The sequence below is a fragment of the Passer domesticus genome, chromosome 16, assembly GCF_036417665.1.
Source record: "Passer domesticus isolate bPasDom1 chromosome 16, bPasDom1.hap1, whole genome shotgun sequence".
NCBI lineage: Eukaryota > Metazoa > Chordata > Aves > Passeriformes > Passeridae > Passer > Passer domesticus.
In genome coordinates this window covers 5780125-5794755 of record NC_087489.1, presented here as the reverse complement: position 1 = coordinate 5794755, position 14631 = coordinate 5780125, and the positions used below count along the sequence as shown (strand labels likewise).

The following is a 14631-nucleotide window of genomic DNA, read 5'->3' as shown; positions in this document are numbered from 1 at the left end:
ACCCACACTTCCTGAGGTGTCTGCCTGGAGGGCAGGAGATGAAGGTGTCACTTGGGAATATCAAAGCAGTGCAGCTCCAGAATATTTTATTTTGCCATTAGGCCCAAACCTGCAGGACAGTGAGCAGCCCCTGAGGCAGGGAGAGCTATGTGTGACTGGTACATCTGACACCCTGAGGTTTCAGCCTCTGGGTCCCTCCTTCTCCTGGCAGCAGCACTGAGCAGAAGCAGTTACCTGGAGATTGATGGACTATTATGGATGTGTATGTGGGAACCATTTAAAACAAGCAAGGAAAGCAGCAGAGTGTTCCTGGAGAAGGATCTACGTGACATGACAGTGCAATCTGGGAAACCCTCCCCTGAAAAAGTACTTGAATTTAGATACTTTTTCATTTTAACCAGTTTAATTTCTTTATGAGGGCTTTCATTTGAAAAAGTGGCAGCACCGACAGGGCTTGGAAAGATTTGTCTTCAGCCAATTTACTCTGCAGCAGATTTATCATTTCATCAGTAATTTAAGCAGGGACACTTGATTGTGCATTCATTTATACAGCTCAGAGCAGCTTGGTTGTGTGTTACTTGTGGAAAGTGTGAGGACAGATCAACAGGGAAGGGGAAATGCCAGGGGTGCTCCTAAGAAACCTCTGTAAAGGTGACTGTGAGAGGGGAAAATGGCAGGAGCCCATCAGCCAAGTAAAACCAATAAACCCAACTTCGTGTGAAGCTTTTTCTCATTTCAGGCTAATTTAGTGTGAAGATGGCAGCACCACCCTTCCCTTCCCCTCCCTTCTCCAGGCTATTAAGGGGTGTGTGAGGGGCTCCCAAGATCAAAGCTCCCTTGGTGATTTAATTTGTGCAGCTGTGAGTGGAGGGAGGCAGGGGCTCTGGGGAGGGAAGGGGAGCACGGGGACACACCACAGCCCTGCCAGAAGAAACACTGCAGAGAGCCCCTGCCTCTGCCTGGCAATCCCGGCGTTATTTATGCACACACATAAAGGGTTCCATGCATCCCACTGAAATCTCCATTATTTGTCAGTGAGATCCCCCCTCCCTCGTGCCTCAGCTAACATTTACAGTAAATCTGTTACACTGACCATTAAATCTGGAGCTGCCCTGAGCGATAGTTTCAATGGGTGTGTTGACAGCCCGAGTGTTAATAATGATGCAAACACTAACCTGTTTATTGATTTGCTTTTTGTACCCTTCATTCTAGCTCACTCCTTCTCACTCTCGGAGGAGAAATCCTAGAATTAGTAATCAGGTGACAGCTCAGAGCCCCCCTCTGTTCCCAGCAGTGTCATCCAGCCCAAACTCCCGGAGATAAATCACAGGTGCCTTATTCTGCCTCTGCCAGCCATTCAATATACTGTTACTCAATGCAAGATGTAGTATTTGTCATTGGTGCCAGCAGACAGGAGGGAAAAAAAAAAAAAAAGAAACATTAACACAGACATGAAAAGCTTTTAACTTTGACAAGAGAAGCATAGGGAAGTTTTACATTTAGCCCCTCCACGGAAGGCCAGTGCCCATCCATTAAAGCAGCTTGTCAGACAGTGCGTGGGGTAGAGTGGAGCTGGGATCAGGATGCTGAGAGGAAACCTGATGTGCTCATGGTGCTTCCTCCTCCTGCTAGGTGGATGACTGCTTACAGCACTCAGGAGCATGCAATTGGTGTAAGGCTTTTTGGGTTCCTACAAAAAATTTGTCTATTCATGAGTGTCCTTAAAGCTGGGTAGGTGGGTTTGTAGAGGGGGTGCCAACAGCAGTTTTGGTTTATGCCCTGGGAGCCTGTTCAGACAGGCTCCCAGGTGGTGTGACACGAGGTGAGCAGTGACACAGCCCTGAGGTCCTGCTTGGCCTCTGCTGAGGAGCAGCTCAGCCAACTTAGAGTGCTTCTAAACCAAAACACTCCCACCTGAGCTACCCAGCGAGGTCCTCCAGGCTGTAAATCATGAAGAGCTTTGCAACAGAGCCTGAGCAGGAGCCAGGAGCTCACATCTGCAGGGGATCAGCCCTACATCGAGCCAGGAGCTGCAGATGCTCTCCCCGTGCTGGGCTCAGTGTGACACCCAGCACAGGCACCACAGCTTTGCTGATGAGCTGCACAGGCTTGTGGAAGAGGAAGCTGGAGTTGACTGAAATCTAGGCTTTGTGTTCCCATCTAGCAGTGCTTTCTGACCTGTGTTTTTTATGGTCAGGAGAGAAACCTGCCTGTAAATAGGCAGAATTTATAGACCCTGCAGGGGCTCTGATATATTCCCCAGGAGCTGGGGCCCCAAAGGCTTTCAGTGACATTTATAAGCTTCACTCAGTTGTCAGACCCCTCAGTTCCTTTTATTTCTGCTAAGTTTATAAGCTCTGAAAGAGCAGTGTGCAGTGTTTATTAACTGCACTGCAGAGCTGAAGAAAAGCAGCTGATCCAAAAGAAACACAATTCTACCTGTACCACTTAAACGTGGCTTAAGCCAAAGCTCCATGTTCTGTCTGCTTTATCCTGTCTTCTAATATGCACCCATCACCAAACAGATGGATGGGTGTCATTATAGAAAATAAAATTACACCAGTGGTAAAAGTGTTTGATGTCTTAATTCATTAGGAGGAACCAGAATGGAACATAACAACCAACCACTAAAAGTGGTTTGTCAAGTGTTAAATATTAGTATCTATGTGAACATATAACTGTGTCCATAAGGAGAAGCTAAAATCCAGTGCAAATAAAATATGTTAAAAAAATTGTATCATGCATGTTTCAATAGGACTAATATTTTTTCAATTAGGGTCCTTCAGCTCTGTGAAACATCAAGTTTCCCAGGGACAAGGGAACCTGTGGTGGCAGCCAGCAGTTTGGAAAAAAAGTGTTTAGTGCTGTAGTACATGGAAGTAGCCTCAGGACAGCAGGATCAGCCACTGGTTTTGACATATATAAAATAACCGTGCTCAAATTATAAATCCCAGGGTATTTTAGACTTCATAGTATGTCTGCAATGATTCAGAGGAAAACAGAGCTCTTTCCACAGTGGAACAGACATGCAGGTTTACTCCAGCTATTGGTGCAGAACAAAGCAGTGACAGATTCTTTGCCTCAATTTCAATAAATCTAAAGGGTGAAATTCTGCCTTCAAGATTAAGCAAATTTTAATTAAGGAATTATTATTATTATTATTATTATTATTATTATTATTATTATTAGTCCCAGGTAAGATTTCAGGACTCCTTTTTTAAACTTTTCAATATTTTGTTTTCAGTTTCTTTTTCTTTTCTTCCTAATAGGACAATATGCCAAATTTTATCCATCATGTTTCCAAAACTGTAGAGTTGATCATATTTGGGCTGGGCAGTTGTGAAGGAAGATTTAACATTTGTGATTTAATTAAACATTTCCATGTGCTTGGACCCCACCTTTTGAATGTGGATGAGAGTTAAAGTTATTGACTTGGCTGACCAGTGTTTTCCCTGTAGGAGCTCAGGTTTGGAGTTCTCAGGTTGGTAACAAAAATCATGTGATTTTAACAGAGCAGAGGCAAAGGAAGAAGAAACAGTCCAAAAGCTGGGGACTGGGAGGGGTGATGAAATAACAGGGGTATTTGTAGACAGAACTACTAGAAGTGGGAAAAGCACAGAAATAAAAGCAAAGCCCAAGAGGAACAGAAAGCACATGAAATTAGTGGAAAGGAGAACAAAGCCTCATCCTGTGAGACACAGGAGAAGACCAATCTTAAATAATTATAGCAACAGTTTGACTTTAAAATCAGGATGTATATTTGTTGTGGCTCCTCCAACAGTGCAAGTCTCTCCTCCTCCCTTTCTTTGCACAGATTTCCCCAGACAATTCACAGTCCTTTCCTTCCTTTATTTATGTGGTTTCATATTTCATGGCTTTTGGTTACTGTATTCCCATCATGATTTATGACCAAGGGGAAGAATTGCATCCAGGTGATGATCCAGTCCATTATCTCTGGGGAGATGCTGACCACTGTAGTGGAGCAGAGACCTCTTCTACCACGTGATGGAGAACAAGCAGAAAAAGAAGGCTTCCAGCTTATGAGGGAAAAGCACATTTTTTTGTTTAATTTGGACAGTTGGATACAAAGAAAAAAAGAATCCTTTTTCCTATTTTTCATCTTCCTGAATGGGATGTATTATTTAAAAAAATATAGGATACCAAATATATTCAATGTGCTAACACACAGCTGCCTTAGCTGAAATGACCCATTTTAAATGCATGATACAACAGGGTAAATCTGTCTCGATACCACCCTTGGCTGGGCTGGAATTTCTTCTTCCACTTTTTCTTTCCAGTTTTCTCCTTTGCCATTAATAAATCAAGATTTCTTGGCCCCGCTCTGCACCTTCACAGCTTTTGCAGGTCATTAATACCAAGACAGGGCTGTTAATCTCTTGGTCCCAAGGTGCATCGACCCACTGGCAGAGAGAGAGGCTGGGACACTGGTGGGACCATGTCCTTGGGCACAGAGCAGGGGATGCACCCCAGGGCCACATTAATTCCAGAAATGTCACCCTGAGGCCTGGCCTGCCCATCCTGCTCTGACAGCAGCCCTTGTTTTGGGGTGTGGACCTCGGGATAAATCTCAGTGTGAGGTGTCTCTCTGCTCTGCACTTTCACTGGCTGTGCCCTACTTTAGCAGTGGCTTTGCCAGGGAATATCTCCTTCTCTGCTGTTATTGAGGTCTTATTCCCACTCGGGTTTCTTATCCAATTCAGCCCTTCTATCCCTAGTGGCATCTAGGAGAGGCTAGCACCCTTGCTTTATTTTTCAGGTCTCTTCCCATCAGTGAAGGGCAGGAACAAAGCCTGGCAATGAAAGGCAATTTCTCCTAACCCAGTGGGCGAGCGCAGTGTGGTAAGAGTGCTTTTAAACAAAAAAAATCCAATAACTTCCATATAAATTGTCCAGGAGAGAAAACTTTGTGTTTTTGACATTTGTAGCTGTTTCAGCATTTTTCTGTGCAAGATGAAAAACTTTTGCATTGAGCAAAACACAGATTTATGATCAATAAAGTGAAGTTTAACAGTTTATAGGGGCCATACATTCTTTTTTTAAAAATCTGATATTAAAAACTATTTTTTCCCTCCCAACCATGTGAGAAAGCCTCTCTGGTGTCAGAGTTTCAGCATAGTAAAGCAGCTGGCAGAGCACTGAGGATAATCACTGGATGGGGTTTCCTGCAGCACGAGGTGCCACCCAAGCCATCCCCCTCTTGCTTTTATGGAGTCATGTACAATAAGACCCCGTGAACACCTGGGTGTGGACCTCAAGCTCTGGGGCTGGGCTAGCCCTGTGCTTCAGAGAGTTTAGGAACACAAGGCTTTTGCAGCTCCCTTTCTGGGCCATAAAATAAACCCATTCCTAATAACTCTCACAAGGCTCTGCAAGCCCTCCCACGGCACAAGATGCAGGCAGAGAACCGGCAGCTGCTGCCAGACTGAGTCCCACAGGTGGTTTGGGAGCTGCTTGGGAGGACTGGCTGTGTGTGAGATTTCATTGCCACTGCCTTGTGCTTTTCAGGCTGAAATTGCTCAGGGAGTGCTGGGCTGGCTTCTTCCCATCTCTGCTCTGGTCCCCAGGTGTGTGGAGCAGGAAAATCTTCTGGTATTGCCCACTTGCCTTTACCTCTCACCAACAATGCTCACCTCTAAAAACATTCTCATAACAGAAACACAGAATGGTTTGGTTGGGAAGGACCTTAAAGCTCAGCCAGTTCCACGCCCTGCCCTGGGCAGGGACACCTTCCACCAGACTCAGCTGGTCCAAGTCCTTCCCAGCCTTGAGCATTCCCAGGGTTGGGGCAGCCACATCTTCCCTGGGAAGCCTGAACCACCCTCATGGGGAAGAATTTATCCCTTATATATAATCTAAATCTACTGTCTTTGTCCCTTGTGCTTTCCACGATAACAAATGTGCCAGGTTCTGTTGCAGGGATGCTGAACATACTAGAAAACAGAAAAGACTCTTATTCTCCAATGAAAAGACCACTGCAACTGATAATTTTGTATATTCTACCAGAAAATCACATCCACAGGCTGCCTGATAAAAGCTATTTGAACTTGGTTTTTGCATAAAAATTAAGGTGTAATTTTGAGTATAAAATTATGGAGTGTAGGGCCAATTTTTTTTGCTATTAAAACCAACAAGGATGATTAGATTTATTGTAGAGCTAGAGAGGTGAGATAGTTCTTGTTTTATGCTCCTGAATCCCTGATTATGCAGCCTCAAGGTTTTCTAAACCTGAAGAAATGTGGAAGTGCTTGTGTTGCCTTTATCTCTTCAAAGTGTTCCTCTCTGTAAAAGACTATTTCAACACAAGATCCACAGTGAAAAAATAGGAAAGTGTCCATTATCTGGAGAAGGCAGGGATTTAGCTTTTTTTTTTCCCCTACAGAGCATCTGACTAAGCCAGTAAATTTGTTGAGGAGGTAAATTGGACTAAATAATCCCCAGGTTCTGCATGAAGGATGGTGCTGCAGCACAGCCACACTGACTGTGTCCCCTTCTTTCCATGATATGCCTTGAAATTTATCACCGAGTTGTGAGCTTTTTGTGTAAATCCCCGGTGCATGGATGGGAGAAGGGAATCTCACTGAGGTTTATATGGTGGGTTTTAAACCCTTAAACACTTGCGGCAGCACGGTCCCCATAAAGCTGGGCCTTGGGGAATTTATTTACACATGGGGAGCTGGGACATGTGGAAAATGGGACTGAAACAAGTGGGAGCTCAGTGGAACTTGACTGCCAAGAGCATGCCATGATTCCTGTGAGTCCACAGCCATTTTCACTTGATTAAACAAACTCAGTTCTTGGAAGATCTGAAAAGCGGCTGTTGGAGGTTTCTGTCTACGAGAGCTTGCAAGATTTTGCATTTCTTCTGAAGAGAAATTTACACTCAGAAAATTAAAGGATCTACAGAGCGATGTTTTCTGAAGCAAATATTGCCATTATGAGTGTCTTAAGCACTTGCACTGAGTGTCTGAGCTAAACAGCATCTCCTGACTGACAAAGCCGTCACCCACTAAAAGCAACTGTTACAGAATTATGACTAGAGCATATATAATGTTTGTGTTTAACAAGATGACAGAAATGCCACCTTAGTAAAAACTGATTATGGTTACAGCTGAACAATTCACATCATGCAAGATTTATAATATTAAGGTTATGCAATCATCTAATCGGAGAGACAAGCCTTGAGTAATAATATGAAATGCATGTACTTCAATCTGCAGCAGTGGATTCATTGCTGTTTTCTTATTAGCTCATGCCAGCATTAGGGCTGCATTATCCATTTCACCATAGTCTAATTCAGCATTTCCATCTGAAAACATATGCACAATAAGTGATCTATGCCAAACAGGGAAATGGAGACAGAGCCATTTGAGTGACTTCACGGCTATAAAAACATACATAATCTGTATGTCTTTCAGCAATTCTCAATACTTTTTACTACATTTCTTTGCATGAAAAGTTTTCCCAGAATAGAGGAAAACATAGAAATTGCTCCTTCTCTTCCCTGGAGAACAATACTTTGGGGGTGGAACCAGAGTGGGAATCCTATCTGTGAATTTCTCATCTTGGAAGTGGGAATATCAGATCATTTTATTAGTGCTGTGCCAGCTAGCTGGGAAGTGGCTCAGGATAGGAGAGAATTCCTTGAAATGTGTATCTTCCAGCCCAGATAAAATTGGTGATATTTATATGGAAAAGGAATCTCTGTTTTTTCTTAGAAGTGAGATATCGCAGATACTTTCTAAACATCAGATATTGTCATCCAACAAATAGCAGCACACACACGCACACATATCTATGACAATATATGTATATTTAAACTCTAACTGATAGAATACTGGTACAGGGAAGTCACAATGCACTTCAGGTTAAAAATAGGCTATTTCAGGGCTGATGAGTTCAGGCATCGTATTTCAAAAGCACATATTATAAAAGTTGACAAGTGTTTATAATGCAATAATCAGACTAATTGACTGAGTTCCCTGATTAAAATGAGACTTTTCATGCAAAGCTCAGACTGAGATTCACTCTGAGCTGAGTTAATTTTCCAGAGCTGTGAAGACTTTGGTCCTGTGAGGCCCAGGGGTCTTGGGACATCAGGCAGTCCTGAGGGGATGGGAGATTTCACTGAACCAAAAGTTTCTGGTAATTTGTTGTTCAGATCCCTGTACTTGTAGGTGGATTCATCAGACTCCTGCAACAATCACAATTCTCAGGGAAAAAAAAAAAGAGTATTTCAAAGGTAAACAGAAGGCATTTGTATGCTGGGCTCTGATTTATTATACACACTATATATAGCTGTCATTAAATGAGCAGGCTAACGTGCAACTATTCATCATGGGGGGAAATGAACAGGCTATTCTCTGCTTGCCTGGAATTGTTCATATTTCTGGAAACTAAAAGCAGTGTCTAGGAAAGGAAAGAATGCTTAAAATGCTGTAAGATATTTGATTTATTCTCTTCAGGCATTGCCTCTCTCTCTTCTCTGTGTCCCAGAGTATTATTCAAGTCAATCGATCTTAGAAACTATTTCTAGCAATCCCAGTTTTCCCCCAAACTCCCTGCTAAAGACCTTAATCTGCCTCCTTTTGTTGTTATTGTCATTAAAATAGGCTCAAATCAGTCCGTAGTTTTTGTTTTTACTTTGAAGGCACATTTTGATCCAAGGAAAACAATTCATCTCCTCACTTGTGTTACCAGCAATTCACTTATGAGTCTGCATACGGTAAACTGCAATATCCTTTCGGGTGCCAGCTAAAGCAATTCTCAGCTTGCTGTTTAGTTACACAAGGAACAGAAAATAAGTGATGCTGCCTGACCAAAACAGCTCTCTGAGTGCTGATTCAGGGATATGACTAGAAATATTCAGATTCTTCTTAGCAACAAATAATTGCTGAAGAAAACCAGGAATAATTTTAATTAATTAAACAATATGATTTTGAACTATTTGTGACTACAAAGTGACACATGATTAAATGGACTAGGAGAAATGGCTAATGCAACCCAAAAATTGCAATCAAAATGATTGTTTCAACAGAAAATTGGAATTTAGTTAGGTTATGCCTTTCATGACAAGGCTCCCTTGCCACAGATGCATGGTTTTCCTCACCAAAATACGCAATGCTTCTGGCTGAAATGAAATGAAATATTTCGGTTTTCAGGAGAAAAAATGTTCAGTATGTTAAGCTGAAAACTCAACATTTTCCAGGTCTTTCTGTAAGTCCTAGTTCCCAACTCTGGCTGTCAATTCACTTATCATTCGGTTGTACAATTTAAATAAAATCGTCTCTGGAATGAGACTGGGATCTGTGCAGGGTTTTACATGGAGCGGGATGAGGAGCCCCCACCCCACAGCAGCAGGGCAGGATCATGTAGGGCCTCACCCCATCCCAGATTCTCCAGCAGCTCCCTGAGCAGCCAGCCCAGCTCAGCTCAGAGTTGTGCTGATGAGAAGAATTTTGGTGTCACCCAGCCAGTGAGAACTGGGGGATATCACACTCCAAGCACTGGCAACCCCATGAACGATCAACTCTGATTTTTCCTGCCAGCCCTGTCCTACACCCACCCTCAGCTTCAAGGCTTTGGGGTTGTTTTTGTCTTTTCCAGCTTGGGGAAGCTAAGGGAGAGGAAGGCGGGGACAAGGAAACCCTGTCAAAGAAAAAGTGGCCCCCCCAGGGATGTCCATCCTGGGCAGGGGGATGAAAGGGCACTTTGGATGTTGGACAATGGGGGTGTGTGGGTGTCTCTCATCAAACCCGCTGACACCCAGTGCTGAGCTGCACAAAATCCCCGAGGTCGGCAGGGATAAAAGCAGCCATGGCCCTCAGGGCTCTGCTTGCTGCCCTGAGCCCTGTTGGATGAGTTAAAGGCAGGTGAGGCACAGGCAGGAATAGCTTCTCCCATGGCTTCTCAGATTTCTGCTCCTATTTTCTCCTTCTGTATGTGAGGAGGGGTCTCAGATACCACTTGGCATCGGCTCTGGTTCCTCCACCCAAACCTTTCCAGCCTCCCCAGAGTGCCCCTTAAAGAGAAATCTCTGCTGTGCCTTTTCTATTATAGACATTTTTGAATTTGTTTGTTCTTGACAGTGCAACTTCTTTGTTTCACTCTGGTTTCATCAGGTGACTTAAAACACACACCTGAACAGCTCAGCCTACACAGGCAAGGATAGCTGTGGAGGAAGGTGTGTGATTTAATTGCAATTGGGGCCTTTCCTGCAGCTTCCTGGCTGTGCATGCACATGTACACACACAAACACATCCCAGAAACAGCTCCAGAGGTTGAGACCACAGTGGAATTGCTTATGGGCAACAAAAATCCAGACAAAAAAAAATCAAGGTGTTTTGTTCAGGGCTTGGGTTGGGAAAAGAAAAGGTCAGGATGCTGACTAACAGACTATTTTAGGACATAACTGATGCCATTAGAAGTGTGTTCCACTCTTCCCTATTCTATTCTCTCACCCACCCCCACTAAATACAAAATAGCCTGCAATCCAATTAGTGCTGAGTGTGTACGAGGCAATCACATTTAATAAACAGAGCTGGTAGGTTTTAAAAAATAAAGCCTTGTCCATGACCTTTTCTTAATTTTGTTGGATGAATGTGAAATTCTGCTCTATTTATTTACACTTGCAGTTTAATTAGGGCTGGTTGTTTTACCCCAGCTACCTGCTCAGAGGCACGTAGGGGAGCTTACACACTCACAGTGCTCCTGCACAGCTCCTCTGCTATCCCCAGGAGCTGCTGGGCTGAACTCCTGTCACACACACCCTCAGCAGATTAATAATGACAGAGTCACTGTGAGTGAGTGTGAATAACATGCCCTGGTAACAAGTCAGGAGCATGGAGAGGGATTTGTGTCTTTTAAGTGGATTTGGGACAGCAGCATGTACTTTTCTATCTTTTTTTCTTCCCCCCCCGCCCAGTTTCAGTTCTGATTTGCTCTTCTTCCACAGCCATCACTTCATTCCATGGAGAGGTGCCACAGAATGCTCTCTACTCACTCTACAGAGAGGAGTGATCCCCTCTGAGCCTTCTTTTTAATTCTTTGGGAATAGACAAAACAGAAAAGAACTGACAGAAGCAGCATGAACAATAAGCTGTGTTTTCCAGAATCGATAGTGAAAACCAGGAAATTTTTGGCTGAAGAAGAAGAAGAAGAAGAAGAAGAAGAAGAAGAAGAAGAAGAAGAAGAAGAAGAAGAAGAAGGAAGAGAAGGAGGAGGTTTTGAAGAGGGTTTTGTCTGGAGTCTTTAGGAGGTGGAAGACAGAATTGAAGATCAGCTTGAGGGATGCTGTGTCCAGTGGTTAAATCCATCATCTTCCATCATGGAATCATGCATCATAAAATGGTTTGGTTTGGTTTGGTTTGGTTTGGGCTGGGAGGCACCTTACAGGTCATCTTGTTCCAGGTGAAAATTTAGGATTATCTCTGAGCAAATGAATTGTTTGTGGAGCACCAAATAAAACCAATGTCCCAAATGTCCTCCTTGCTTTCCCACATTGCAGTTCCAGGTTATGCTGCTTTTTTTGGTAGCAAAAATGGTGTAAGAAATCCTGACTCTCTGTTGATTCACATGTCTCAGATTGCCTCTCCTTTCTTCTGTCAGGGGTAAAACCACTCCTACCCATTCCCCAAAAAACCAGGCACAGGTTGGCAAGGCTTGCTGCAACTGGCTCCTCTACCAGAGGCAGCACAGCCCAGACCTGCCAGCTCCTCACCTCACATTGCCCAAGTGCCAGACTTCCCATTTCACCCAAAAATGCACCTGAAAAGGTTTGAAGTTTGCCTGCTGCTGCCTGACTGCAGCACTGGATTAACAAGTGACGGGAGCACGTGGAACCAAGTTCAAGAGTTGGCAGATTCATTTGCATATGAGAGGCCAAAATAAGCAAATAAAAACTGCCACACAAAACGAACCAGAATTGGAATTGGCTAAACACTTCCCCGTGAAATGGATTTTCGAAGTGACTCTTGAACTCTTCAGTGGAAAGACAGATTCATTTTCAATGGAGTTTGATCTTGCTCTTCAGCTTCATTTGTAAGACCAATTACAGAGCATTTTGTACAACAATTACGGGCATTAAAACCACTCTGTTCCATTTGATGAATTTTAATAGTAATTGAACAGAAGAAGCCATCAACTGAAAGATTGTCCAATCAAGTATGCCCACATACTGAACTGTAATTTCCACTCCACAAATGTGTAATGCCATTTGAAACTACCAAAATGTCCTCTCCCCACCAACACCCAAGCAGATTGGAGGATTTGTTCCAAAACAACTTTATTCCCTGAGGCTCCAAGTACACAGAAAACACACTGACCACAGTCCTGTGATAATTCCTGTGTGCAACTTTGTCCTGCAAAGCTCCCTGGAGCTCATTCTTGGACAGGCATTTGCAGAGGGCTGATGACCATAAATGTTTGTGGGTAGCACCCTACAAGTCACTGTACAAAGTCCCCTCTTTGTGAAGAAAGACATTTTTGGAGTACGTGCTCCGAGGAACTTTGTAAGATATTGAAAGAGCTGGGTGGCTTCTTCGTGTGAGTGCAGGGAATGGAATCCATCCCCTGGACACTGGTCTGGTATTTACATTTGAGTTGGGTTCAGCTTCTTCCCTTGAAAAGAATGTGCAGAATGGTGGGCTGAAGAAATATAGTCCTGAAACAGATAATTTGGTTACAAGGAGAGGCCCCTCACAGCCACTAAAGAATAGATATTTGGGCTAGAAGAGTCCAGATGGTTTCCACAAGACCCAAACAGACTTTGACTTATGTTACAAGCCCAAAAGCCACAAAAGCAATGCAGTATGGCAGAGCAGAGGAGATCAAAGGCCTCACCAGTGTCCTGGGTCTCAGAAGAATGCTAATGCATTTCTTATTCTTTGTTGTGAACATTTTGTTGTTATTTTTTTCCTACTAAACCTGCCCTTTCTGTCTGAGGTTGGCCTGTGCTGTACTGAAAATTCCTTGAGGGAAGTTGTGTTCTTCGTTGGATTTGCTGTAAATTAGAAGAACAAAAGAACTATTTTGATGAACTTGCTCTCAATGGGATTTCCAGGCTCGCTTGGGAAACAAAAAGAGATTTTGATAGTTTAGATCAGTGGGAGATAAGTGTCCAACTGTCAGAGCCTTCCTTTGAAGTGGGTTTTCCCTTGCCAGTGCTCACTACAACTGTAAGTTCAATTTAAAGACAAAAGATGAAGTCTTGGCCTTTCTGAAGTCAGTAAGAGTTTTATCACTGACAACTCAGAGGCCAGGATTTCACCCAAGATGTTTGTACAGGCACTAACTTTAGCATCTTGTTGAGAGCCACATGAAATATTTATGTTGAAGAGTGAAACTGTATTGTTTTCTTGCATCTCATTCTGGACACAAAAATGACCCCGTCTCACTGGAAAATCACCACTCTTTTATGAAAATCATACAATTTCAGTTGTGAGATGCCTTATCCTGGTGTGGTCCAACTGAGGGTTGCAATGTGTGATTTTAAAAGGAGTTAAAAGCAGTATGTCTTCGTGCAATAGATCTGACTTTTTTTCTTGCTAGTTTTCATTTTGGTTTAGAACAGTTTAATAATGAAGTTTTCATGTGAATGGGAAGATCTGTTTTCCCCCCAACTAAAATTTCCATCCATGAGTTCACATGTTTAAAAAATATTTGTCAAATCCTGCCTTTAAAAGCCCAGAACACAGCTTTTCCTGGAAGTGCTGGAGGTTCCATACTTCTGTAAGTGGTGCCAGTCAATCAGTCAGTGGGTGCAAAGTTTTACAGAAAAAGCTCAGCTTTTTACTTTACTAAATGAACTGCAGAAAACCTCTGCCTAGTAACAAACCTATCCAAGCTTCTGAAATGCAGACAAACACAAACCTGGCATAAATAATTTTTTTTCAGAACTTCTTCCCTCTTTTCCCCCAGATAGAGACAAGATCCAAACAAGTGAAATCTGGGAAAAATAGAAAGGGAATGGGGACAGATAAATGCTGAGGTACTCACAGGGATCCTTTTGAAAATAAAGGCCAAAAAAAAAGTGCAAATTAAAGGCCAGAGAATTTTTCCCTGCTTGTCTCTTAGTCCCCTCCCCCTTTCAAACATTGCGTCTTATTTCTTTCATTTTATATATTTTAGTGTTTCAGTCGCTGGCTCCTGCATTGAGTTTTTTCACCCTTCACACACCATCACATACTGCCTGCCTTTCTTTGACCACACTCTGTGTTGTAATAATAATAATAAAAAACTGGGCCTGATTTTAATTTGTGTAATGTTTTTGTTGAAAAAAATAAAAACTCTACAGCCTAATTAGGAAACCCGTTAAATGGCTGCAATTCAAATATAATTCTATTAAATTCTCCCTGTAAAGTTAATGTTACAGACTTTTTAACAGATGTTTTAATTAGACGTTGTTATTAAAGGGAATACTGTAGAAATTAAAAGCAGGCCCTAAATGTGTTAACAAAGACACTTTTCTTGCATGGCATCGATGGTGGCAGAAACATTAGCAGAGAGATTTTGGCAGCAGGTCATGAAAAGGAAGAAAAAAACGAGATGTGTTAAAGGGAAGATGCACTGAGAGATATGCAGTGCTCAGCTACTCTGTGAGTTCATTTCACATCC

At 42.8% G+C, this 14631-nt stretch overlaps 1 long non-coding RNA gene across 5 annotated transcripts in view; it reads left to right on the top strand.

Moving 5' to 3' along the window:
- LOC135282141 (uncharacterized) overlaps nucleotides 1-14270 on the top strand; it is a 29825-nt gene extending 15555 nt beyond the window's left edge. For 4 of the 5 annotated variants that reach the window (XR_010348450.1, XR_010348451.1, XR_010348452.1 and 1 more), the window contains 2 exons: nucleotides 4778-4860; nucleotides 10973-14270. This is a non-coding gene — a long non-coding RNA (uncharacterized LOC135282141). The remainder of the gene's footprint in view (nucleotides 1-4777; nucleotides 4861-10972) is intronic. The other variant, XR_010348454.1, reaches the window with a different exon arrangement.
- Nucleotides 14271-14631: the final 361 nt, after the last annotated feature.